We start from the raw sequence: 12,230 nt of genomic DNA, 5'->3' as shown, positions 1-12,230 counted from the left end.
AGACCACTTTATACCCCAATCTTTATCCAATACTTGATTTTATCTCTATTTATTTGTTCTCCTCATTATAGATATCATATCAATCCGACACCTAATAAAACCTATTCCTCTATGTTCATATTTGCCATGATTTTTACTTGTTGCCATGATTAGAAGCACTTCTACTATTACCAATACTCTCTATTAGATTCTTTAACTCCATTTATGTGTAACTATATGTATATTGCAAATATCCCTGATAAAAATTATTTAAAAACTCTTTAAAAATTACTAATAAAACAAGTTAGGTCAAATTCCTTATTCAAACCATGTGGGGCTAGGCATCTCATTTCATAAATCCATTTTGATTCTTTTTTGCTTATCTCCCTTACCAAATTATCTCCTCTCCAATGTCTATTGTGTTTCTCTATTCCCCAGAATTGTAATTTGGATGAATCTTGATTGTGACATTGTCAAAAGTGGTATGAAACATGATGGTATCTGTATCCTCTATTAATATTATATACATGCTCCTTGATGCGTTCTTTTAGTGCTCTTTTTGTTCTACCAATGTATATTAAGTTACATGGACACTTCAACGCATACACTACTCCCTTCGTTTCACAGGAAATAAACTGTTTGATTTTGTATTCCTTATCGTTGTGTGTATTAGAAAATACAAATCTACATCTGGGGTTGTTTACAACTCTCTTGCACCCATAGCACCTACCACATGCATAGAACCCTTCACCTTGAAGAAAGGTGAAGTTATTAGTTTTCAATGGTTCCAATACATTTTTTACCAACGTGTCTCTTAAATTGGGTGCTTTTTTATATATGAATTTTGGTTTTTGGGGAATAATATTTTTAAGATGTTTATCTAGTTTTAATATTCCCCAGTGTTTGGAGATAATTCTCTGTATTGCTTTATACTGTTTGTGATAATCCAACACTATAGGTATATCGTATTCTCCTTTATCTTTCTTTGGTTTATCCATCAATAAAATCTCTCTATTCATCTGTCCCACTTCATTTCTTTCTTTCTCTATTTTTACTGGGTCATATCCCTTCACTAAAAATCTGTTTTTTAAAACTTCACTTTGTGCCTTATAATCATCTTTTCTACTACAATTCCTTTTTACCCTTATAAATTGGCCCTTCGGGATGTTATTTATCCACGGTTGATAATGACAGCTCGTAGTTGGAATATATGCATTCCGATCAGTATTTTTAAAATAATTTTTTGTATACAATAAATGTCCTTCTTTCTTAATTACAATGTCCAAAAAATTAATTTCACCCTCATTAATAATCCAGCTCAAATTAATATTATCTCTATAATTATTCAAATCTTTATAGAATAGTTATAAATTTTCCTTCCTACCATCCCATATTATGATACTATCATCAATAAATCTGTTATACAGTCTAATTTCCTCCCTGGGGTGATGATAAATTGTCTCCTCCTCCCATTTTGACATATACAAATTCGCCACACTTGGGGCGAATTTAGTGCCCATTGCTACTCCCCTGATTTGTAAATAGTATTCTTTATTGTACCAAAAGTAATTATGAAGTAGACAAAATTTTAAACTTTTGATGATAAATTTTTTGTGTTTATTGGGAATGCTCGAGTATTTATTTAAAGCCCACTTTATTGCCTCTACTGCTCCTCCATGATCAATATTCGTGTATAATGAGGAGATATCAGCTGTGCTCATAATAATATTGCTATGTACCTGTACTTTCTGTATCAACTGTATAACATGCTTTGTGTCTTTCAAATATGCTGGTGTGTTCTCTACTAACGGTTGTAAAAAGCTGTCAATGTACTCTCCTAGTCTTGATGTCATTGAGTCTATGCCGTTTATAATTGGTCGACCTGGTGGTTTAATGCTGTCCTTATGTATTTTGGGTACTGAATATATGATTGGTAATTTACATACAGTGGGTATTAGATATTTCTCTTCTTTACTGTTCAATACACCTTTTTTAGTCCCATATTTCACTAATTTAATCAATTCTTTTTTATATTCTTTAGTGGGATTTCTAATCAATTTCTGATAAGTGTTGGTATCCCCCATCATTTCTTCCATAGTGTCTTCATATTGTTCTTTTGACATAACCACTATGCCTCCCCCCTTATCCGCTGGTCTGATCACTATATTTGACCTTTTCTTTAGACTTTTTATGCCTTTCTGCAAATACATATCTTCTTTGTATTTTTTAATTTTTAAATTTTCTAAATCATTACTGACTAAATTTCTAAAAACATTAATATATTTACCATCAATATTAGTCGGATTAAAAACTGATTTGTTCTTCAAATTAGTATGATATCTATATGAGGGTTCATTGTGATCAATCATATTGGTTGGATACTGTGCATAATATTTTTTCAGGTTTAAATTTCTAATTAGTTTCTGTAGATTCACATAAGTATCAAACTTATTCAAACCTCTAGTTGGTGCAAATTTTAATCCTTTATCTAGCGCATATATCTCTTCTTTTTTAAGGGGGACACCACTAATATTAAAAATCCCCTCCCCTTTTAATCTCTCCTTTTTTGTTGTTGCCTTCTTCCTCCTCTGCACCCCCTCTTTTTGGTTTTCCCTTTGCTTCCCCCCTTTCTACTTGGGGGTACTGGTTCCATCCTAAAAAAGGGTTATATATCGGTGTTTCTGGAGTTTGTGATGCTAGTGGTGAGAATCTATTGTATTGGGGTACCTCAAATCTATCATACATGGGTTTGTTGTAAAATTGAGGCCTTTGAGGTTTAGGTGGATATTGTGCATAAAAATTAGGTTGTGGGTAATAATTTTGTGGTCCTCTCGGTGGATACCCTCCATGGTGTTTATTATAGTATGGTTTACCTCCCCAATAAGGTTGTTGGGGTGGGCCTCTATAATTGGGTTTCCAATTTTTGTTATTATTGGGCTTCCTATATCCTTGTGTAGTTTGGTCTGGGTGATGGTATATAGGTTCTTTCTGTTCTCCTTTATTCATAGTGTTAGGGGGTGTCTTAAACTCCAATACTTTTTTGTTTGGAGATGTCTCCCCCATTTTTACTGGTGTAGATTCTGTGGATCTAATTTCTCCTTGTGTGAGTTTAGTTTGCCATTTGAAAACTTTTTTCATTTGGTAGTCCTGTGTTACTTTTTGGAATTTTTTCTTTTTCTTATTTTTATTTTCCAAATCTTTCTTTTGGACATATTTATTGAGTTCGTCCATATATTTGGCAAACTCCGGATGTCCTTTATATGTCTCTATTTTGGCTTTGTTCTCCTGCAGATTTGACTCTATCATCCTCATTTTTTTCTGTTTTCTTTTAATGAGGAACTGTAGGGTTTCCATACCCTTTTCATTAAAAAAGTTAAACCACTCTTGGATATTGTCAGGAATGGAGATTTTTTATTATGTATTGATGTCATACATATCCATCAGACTTATGCATAAAAGTATAAATATAAATAAATACAAAACTCAACAGAAAGGAAACTAAAATGTCCCAACAGTCCCTGGGGAAAAAAAACAAAAAAAAACAAAAACAAAACTCAAACATAGCCTGAACGGCTCATAAATAAAAGTCCATAACCTGAAAGGAAAAAAACGGAAACTATATACAATATTTACAGTACAAGGCCTTTATGGCCGAGACCACATGACTAAGAGCCTTTATGGCTCAGACAAAAACATAAACCATATGCAATTTCCATATTCAAACCTGCTGCTTACGGCCTATATGGCCTAAACTATATACAAAGGACCTAACCATACTATTATATACACCACAGGGGAGGGCTAAGGAACCCGCAAATCTTCCACGTCTGACCCCTACAACCTACCATGCAAAAGGCTACCAAAAAGATCCGAACGCAAAAATCTAGGGAGTGCTGAAGGCAGAAACTAGGGACAGATCCCACCACCCGAGATCAACAGACCGCAGCAACAGGCTTGATGTTCCTCCACGCCTCCATCCAAGCTCTGCGTCGCAGCCTGTCTTTCTCAAGACCCCGAATTTTCCCCACCTCACCAAGGATGTCACTCGCCACCACCTGAACAGGGAGGACCTTCTGCCGAATGGAGACCTGACACCGTGCCATCCAAGTGTAATAACGGACAACTAAGCTGACTAAAAACAGGGTGTCCAAATTAAAACCCATGCGACTCTCGAATGCTCCGTACACCCACTCCGCATACGACATGCAATGGAGGAAAGGAACACCCAGAGCCCCTCCCACCTGTTTATACACCTCTACGTTAAAGGGGCACTGAAGCAAGAAGTGGTCCATAGTCTCCACTTCACCCCCACACTCCGACCTCGGACAACCACGGTCATCCGCAGGACGGTACTTCAGGTTACCCCTCACGTAGAGCCTGCCATGGAAGGCGAGCCAGGCCTGGTCCCGCAACTTCAGGGGGATCCGCTCCAGATTTATCAACCGCAAACCCTCCCTCATAACATGGCCCGGGCAATCTCTCAAGGCCAGCGGCGCATGGAAAGCAGATGCCACAATCCTCTCACCCAGGAGCCTCCTGGGGAGGGACCGGACCTCCTCCGCAGTCACATGCCACCGACGGAGTAACTTCAGGCACGGGGCCACATAAGCCGGGAGCTTACCATGCTTGACCCGCAGGCTTCTCACTGGCCCGCCACTCTCCCAACTGTGCAGAAAGGGTCCAAACCAGATCCGGAACAGTCCTACCCATGCAGGCGGTCTCTCTGCCAGCATATTACCAAAGTTATGTTTCAAGAACATCAGAGAGAAAAAGACCACCGGGTTGACCATACCTAGGCCACCCTCCCGCCTGGATGAGTAAGTCACGTCCCTCTTGACGAGGTTCAGCCGATTCCCCCATAACATCTGGAAGAAACAGCTATAGATCCTCATATAGAGCGATTCTGGCAAGAGGCAAACGAAGCTGACGTACAAAAAGACTGGGAGCAGGAAAGTCCTGATCAAATCAACCCTTTCCCTCAAGGAGAGCCGCCACCCCTTCCAACATCTCACTTTGACCTCGGCATCCGACAGCTTGGATTCCCAATTTTGCTTGCTGTAATCAGCAGAGCCAAAATTGATGCCCAACACTTTGATGTTCAGCTGAGGCACCGGGAAGGCGTCCGGGAGTGAGAAGCTCTCACCCTCCCTACCCATCCAGAGAACTTCACATTTGTCCTGATTGACCTTGGAACCTGATGCCTCGGCATACTGATCCATTACTGAAACCACCTCCTGCGCCTCCTCCGGTCCAGAAATGAAAACAGAAACGTCATCAGCATAAGCCACAACTCTCAAAGGCGGATCTCCAGTGGCACCCACCAGCACCCCATTCACCGCCCCGTCATCTAGCCTCCTGACGAAGGGGTCAATGGCAAAGGCATAGAGCAAGGGACTCAGCGGGCACCCCTGGCGCACCCCAGATCCAACCTCAAAGGGCTGCCCAACCCAACCATTCACCAACATGAAGCTCTCCGCCCCTTGGTACAATGTCTTCAACCAGCCGATGAACCTCCCCTCCAAACCATACCGGTCCAGGAGATGCCAGAGGTACTTGTGATCAACTCGATCAAAGGCCTTTGCCTGATCCACCGCCAGCAAGTACTTTCCCCATCCTTCAGCCTTACATCGCTCCAGAGCCTCCCGGACAGCTAACACCGCTGTGAAGGTACTCCTGCCCTGGACCGAGCAATGCTGCTGACGAGAAAGCAAACTGTCTGCCACTGACGACAAGCGCCAGAACAAGATCTTCGCCAGAACCTTTCTATCGACATTGAGGAGGCTGATGGGGCGCCAGTTCTCAATAGCCGAAGGATCTTTACCCTTTGACAGGAGAATAACTGCAGACTGTCTCATGGAAGGAGGGAGAGATCCCTCATCCAGACAGCTGTTATACACTTCCGCGAGACGAGGTGCCAGGCGGGATTTAAAAGCCTTAAAAAATTTGGCAGTCAGACCGTCTGGCCCAGGAGTCTTTTTAATGGCCAGACTATCAATCGCTCTGGACACCTCTTCTGCAGTAATCTCCCCAGTCAAACTCGCCAGAGGGACATCACTGTCCAGACCAGGCGTGGATTCCAAAAAGCTCGACATCCCTGTCCGGTCAAGGTGTTTCTCACTCAGTAAATCCGCATAAAAGGACCTGGAGACCTCCAGAATCCCTGACCTGGATTTAGCCAGGGACCCTGTACTATCCCTCAGAGCAGAGATCGTCTTAACTGCTGCACTCTGTTTGCAATTCTGGAAAGGGTCAGGCGAGTGGTATTTCCCATAATCCCTCTCCAGAACCAAAGAGGCACGCCGATCATACTGGAGTTCCCTAAGGAGAAGCTTCACCTCCGAGATTGCCCCCGAATCTCCACCGCTAGAAACAAGGCGGTCGAGCTTCCTCCGCAACCGCTGGTAGGCGTTATACTGTTTAAACTGCCGTCTCTTACCAATAGCCTTGAAAAACCTGCTGATCCGCACTTTGGTGAGCTCCCACCACTCAGACTTACTGCCGCAGAAATCCAGCACCGTCTCCTGCGCCTGAAAGAACTCCTCGAAAGATCGTCTCACCTCCTCGTCCTCCAGCAGAGACAAATTCATCCTCCAGATGCCCTTTCCTCTCAGCGGCGTGTCTGAAATATTCAAGGTGACAGATAGCATAAGGTGATCGGAAAACTCCACCGCCTGACACTCAGGTGCCGAGAAGGCAGAGTTCTCCTTCAAAAAAAACCTGTCTATCCTACTCTGGCTATTACCTCTCCTAAAGGTGAAACCCGTGCCGTCTGGGACACTTTGAATCCAAGCGTCAACCAGACCTGCCTCCCTGACTATAGCATTTAGAAAATTGCTATCATATCCCAGCCCGTCAGTGAAGCCTCTCCTGTCCTTGGGCCTAGTAATGGTGTTAAAATCACCTCCAAAGACTACCAGCCGGGATGTAAAGAGGTAAGGTTTAATCCTCGCAAAGAGGTTCTTCCTGTCCCACTTGGACTGTGGGCCATAGATATTAATGAGATGGAGCTCATGCCCCCTTACGAGAACATCCAGAATCAGACATCTTCCGATCTCTACCTCAATTATCCGCCGACACGTTACCATGCCGGTAAAAAGCACCGCAACTCCGCTGTAAAGCTCAGCCGCAAGAGCCCAGTAGGAGGGCCCACGCCTCCACTCACGCTTGGCCAGATGGACATCAGCCAAGGTGGGCAACCTGGTCTCCTGCAAAAAGAAAATATCAGCTTCCATCCCACTGATCAAAAATAAGGCTGTTTCTCTAGCACTTACAGACTTTATGCTGGCAACATTAATGGTTGCCACCTTTATCGGAGCGGGAACTGCCATTAAGATAATTGAGAGGGACGTTTCTTAATCCTCCTCTTGACTTTCTTGGCAGGGTCCCTCACTCTCTTAAGAGACCCCCCAGCATCCTCGTCCTCCATCGGGGAAGCGGGATCACTTGACCCCTCCTCCTCCCCCGACAAAGCCCCAAACCTATTCCCCAGGGCCACCTCCCCCGCCTCTAAAGAGGACACCGACCCTGCTGAGGACAAAACTGGCTTACTCCGCCTACCCACCAGGGACCACCCCTCCTCCACCCGTGCCCCTACCGGAGCAGAACCTTGGGACTCACGGGACTCCCTACCGGGCCTCCTACTCCGCCGCAGTGGCAAGAGCAAGGGGGGAGCAGACACTGAGGGACTAGACCTAGCCTCAACCATCCCGGCCCCTTTAGCAGCCTCCCTCAGCTGTTTCTTAGTCCTGGGAGGAGGAACCGGCACACAAGGGGGAACAACAGGGGACTCCAAAGGGGTAGACGAAACAGGGGGGACAGAGACAGGAGGGGCCACAGAAACCTCCCCTTCCCTCACAAGGGCCGCCACAGCAACCGAAGCCGCTCTCTCCAATGCCGCCTCCGCCTCTTCAGCATCTACCCGATCCAACTCTGCTTCAAGCTCCCCCACCGGAAGGTTGTGGAGGGCCTCCGGGCACTGGTTGTATGAATGCCCAAGCTCCCCGCAGAGATTGCATCGGACAACATTGCAGTCCCTGGCCAGGTGTCCTATTTCCTGACACAGGGAACATCTAATGACGGGGCAGGTGGCCGCAAAATGCCCCTTGCCCCCACAGCGGTGGCAGACCCTCGGCTGACCCGCATAAAAAATGATCAGGCGGTCCTTCCCTAGAAAAGCGGAAGAGGGAATGTGCTGGAGCACATTTCCAACCACCTTTAAGCGGACGGTGGTCGTCCACCCACCTGTCCATATTCCCCTCTCATCCTTGATCTTCCCAAGGGGCCCCATCACATCCCCATATCTGCTTAGCCAGACCACAATATCTGATGCAGGGATGGATTCATTTCTCACCAGCACCGTTATTTTTTTAATCAGGGACTGGCGAGAGACGAGCCTCGGGGTTAGGCCCACCCACCTAGGGCTGGTGACAAAGGTGGCCTCATACCTCTGCCAAAAGAGGTCCAACAATTCTGGCCGCATGAAGGACACGTCATATTCTCCAGTACCAACTGGAGCAATAAACGCAAAAATATCTGCGGCATGGAAGCCCATTTCTAATATGCGGTCTATGACCTCTCTCCTGCTAAGGGGGGGGCCCTCCCCTGACCATTTCAGCTGAACAACATTTCGCCTTGCGGCGGAAGTGGGTAGGTTACCTGCCCTTGCCCGGGCCGATCCCACTGACCCCTGACCTCCCCTAACTGCAGCAGAGTAACTGAGCCCCGATCCAGCCCCAGGGGCACTCAACATCAAGGGGGCATGACCAGGGGAAGCCGCCACACCAGCAGCAGCAACTGAAGGGGCAGATGCTGATGAGCCATGACCTGGGGGAGCCCGGGGCTGGGGACCACCCATACCAGCAGGAGAACCCACCTGAGCCGGACCCGCAGGAGCCTGGACCTGAGAACCTGGAGCCCCCTGAGGAGAAACCGGGGGACCTGCTGGTTGCACACCAGAGGCCACCATGCCCCCCAAAGGGGCGGGGCCCAGTGGGACCACCACCGGAGGGGAAACACCCTTAGCCAGGACTGTAGGGCTAACCTGCAGCTCAGACAATTTTGCAGGCATTATACCCGCTACCCCAGTGTCCAGAACCATCTCACCAACACAATCAGCAGAGTCCTTCTCCCCTTCCAGTGGCTCCCCTGCCTTTGCCAACACGTCCTTGGGGATGCGTTGCAGCATGACAAAGGCAGCATGCTCTTTCACCACCGGCTTAGCCGGCTTGCGGGGGATGACATCACTTTCAGCTTCTTCCTCTGAGTCCTCGGACGTAAACTTGAAGTCGGCTCCACGCAGCTCTGCAACCGCCTCTGCCAGGAACTGCAATCCGCCCACTATCTCCTCCTCCTCTACTCAGCCTGAAGCCTCTACTCAGCCTGATGCCTCTACTCAGCCTGATGCCTCTACTCAGCCTGATGCCTCTACTCAGCCTGATGCCTCTACTCAGCCTGATACCTCTCTTCAGCCTGATGCCTCTACTCAGCCTGATGCCTCTACTCAGCCTGATGCCTCTCTTCAGCCGGATGCCTCTTTTCAGCCGGATGCCTCTCTTCAGCCGGATGCCTCTCTTCAGCCGGATGCCTCTCTTCAGCCTGATGCCTCTCTTCAGCCTGATGCCTCTCTTCAGCCTGATGCCTCTCTTCAGCCTGATGCCTCTCTTCAGCCTGATGCCTCTCTTCAACCTGATGCCTCTCTTCAGCCTGATGCCGCTACTCAGCATGATGAACTGATCCAGCCCGACGATCCTATTAGGCCAGTTGACTCGATGCCCGCTGTTGATCCAGATGATCCGGTACCTGATCCAGTGCCCGCTGTCGTGCCAATTGACTCAGAGCCCGCTGTCATACCTGGTGACCCGGTGCCCACTGCCTTGCCAGATGACGCGGTGCCCGCTGGCAAGCCAAATGACCTGATGCCCGGTGACCCAGTGCCCGCTGTCATACCTGGTGACCCGATGCCCGCTGTCAAGCCAGACAATCCGATACCTGATGACCCGGTGCCCACTGTCGTGCCTGTTGACTCGGAGCCCACTGTCTTGCCAGTCGACTCGGTGCCCGCAGTCTTGCCAGATGACTCGGTGCCCGCAGTCTTGCCAGACGACTCGGTGCCCGCAGTCTTGCCAGACGACTCGGTGCCCGCTGTTCCGCCAGTTGACTTGATGCCCGCAGTCTTGCCAGACGACTCGGTGCCCGCAGTCTTGCCAGACGACTCGGTGCCCGCAGTCTTGCCAGACGACTCGGTGCCCGCAGTCTTGCCAGACGACTCGGTGCCCGCAGTCTTGCCAGACGACTCGGTGCCCGCAGTCTTGCCAGACGACTCGGTGCCCGCAGTCTTGCCAGACGACTCGGTGCCCGCTGTTCCGCCAGTTGACTCGATGCCCGCAGTCTTGCTAGACGACTCAGTGCCCGCAGTTCCGCCAGTTGACTCGATGCCCGCTGTTCCGCCAGACGACTCGGTGCCCGCAGTCTTGCCAGACGACTCGGTGCCCGCAGTCTTGCCAGACGACTCGGTGCCCGCAGTCTTGCCAGACGACTTGGTGCCCGCAGTCTTGCCAGACGACTCGGTGCCCGCAGTCTTGCCAGACGACTCGGTGCCCGCTGTTCCGCCAGTTGACTCGATGCCCGCAGTCTTGCCAGACGACTCGGTGCCCGCAGTTCCGCCAGTTGACTCGATGCCCGCTGTTCCGCCAGTTGACTCGATGCCCGCTGTTCCGCCAGTTGACTCGGTGCCCGCAGTTCCAGTTGACTCGATGCCCGCTGTTCCGCCAGTTGACTCGGTGCCCGCAGTCTTGCCAGACGACTCGGTGCCCGCAGTCTTGCCAGACGACTCGGTGCCCGCAGTCCTGCCAGACGACTCGGTGCCCGCAGTCTTGCCAGACGACTCGGTGCCCGCTGTTCCGCCAGTTGACTCGATGCCCGCAGTCTTGCCAGACGACTCGGTGCCCGCAGTTCCGCCCGTTGACTCGATGCCCGCTGTTCCGCCAGTTGACTCGGTGCCCACTGTCGTGCCTGGTGACTTGGTGCCCCCGCCGCTTCGCCTGAGGGCCCGAGACCTGTCGCTCCATCTGGGGGTCCGGCGCCCGCCGCTCCGCCTGAGGGCCCGAGACCTGTCGCTCCATCTGGGGGTCCGGCGCCCGCCGCTCCGCCTGGGGGCCCGAGACCTGTCGCTCCGCCTGGGGGCCCGAGACCTGTCGCTCCACCTGGGGGTCCGGCGCCCGCCGCCCCGCCTGAGGGCCCAAGACCTGTCGCTCCACCTGGGGGTCCGGCTCCTGCCGCCCCGCCTGAGGGCCCGAGACCTGTCGCGCCATCTGGGGGTCCGGCGCCCGCCGCTCCGCCTGAGGGCCCGAGACCTGTCGCTCCGCCTGGGGGCCCGAGACCTGTCACTCCATCTGGGGGTCCGGCGCCCGCCGCCCCGCCTGAGGGCCCGAGACCTGTCGCCCCGCCTGGGGGCCCGATGTCTGTCGCCCCGCCTGGGGGCCCGATGCCTGTCGCCCCGCCTGGGGGCCCGGCACCTGCCCCTCCTGGGGGCCCGATGCCGGTCGCCCCGCCCGGGGGCCCGGTGCCTGTCGCCCCGCCCGGGGCCCGCTGCCTGTCGCCCCGCCCGGGGGCCCGCTGCCTGTCGCCCCGCCCGGGGGCCCGCTGCCTGCCGCTCCGCCCGGGGGCCCGGTGCCTGCCGCTCCGCCCGGGGGCCCGGTGCCTGACGCTCCGCCCGGGGGCCCGGTGCCTGCTGCTCCGCCTGGTAATCCGATGTGTCTCTGCCTGGAGTCCGGCCCGATGTGCCTCTGCCCGGAGTCCTGCCCGATGTGCCTCTGCCCGGAGTCCTGCCCGATGTGCCTCTGCCCGGAGTCCAGCCCGATGTGCCTCTGCCCGGAGTCCTGCCCGATGTGCCTCTGCCCGGAGTCCTGCCCGATGTGCCTCTGCCCGATGTGCCTCTGCCCGATGTGCCTCTGCCCGGTGTGCCGCTGCCCGGTGTGCCGCTGCCCGGAGTCCTGCCCGGTGTGCCAGTCCTTGATATCCCGCCAGTTACCAGACCCGGGCGGTGGAACATTTTGCCCAGCTAGGACTGTTTGGAGCGTCCTGAGGCTGTGTCAGGGCTCCCAGGTGTGACCAGAGATGTGTGACTGACGCAGGGAAACACAGACCTCAGATATGTTATAAACAATATAATTTATTAACACTAACAATACAAACATAAACGCAGTGAAATACTAAAACATAATACAGTGCAAACAAACCAAACCAAACCACCC

Source organism: Staurois parvus, unplaced genomic scaffold, assembly GCF_062004578.1.
Source record: "Staurois parvus isolate SC_StPar_1 unplaced genomic scaffold, SC_StPar_1.0 ptg000361l, whole genome shotgun sequence".
Lineage (NCBI taxonomy): Eukaryota > Metazoa > Chordata > Amphibia > Anura > Ranidae > Staurois > Staurois parvus.
Note: the sequence above shows the minus strand (reverse complement) of the source record.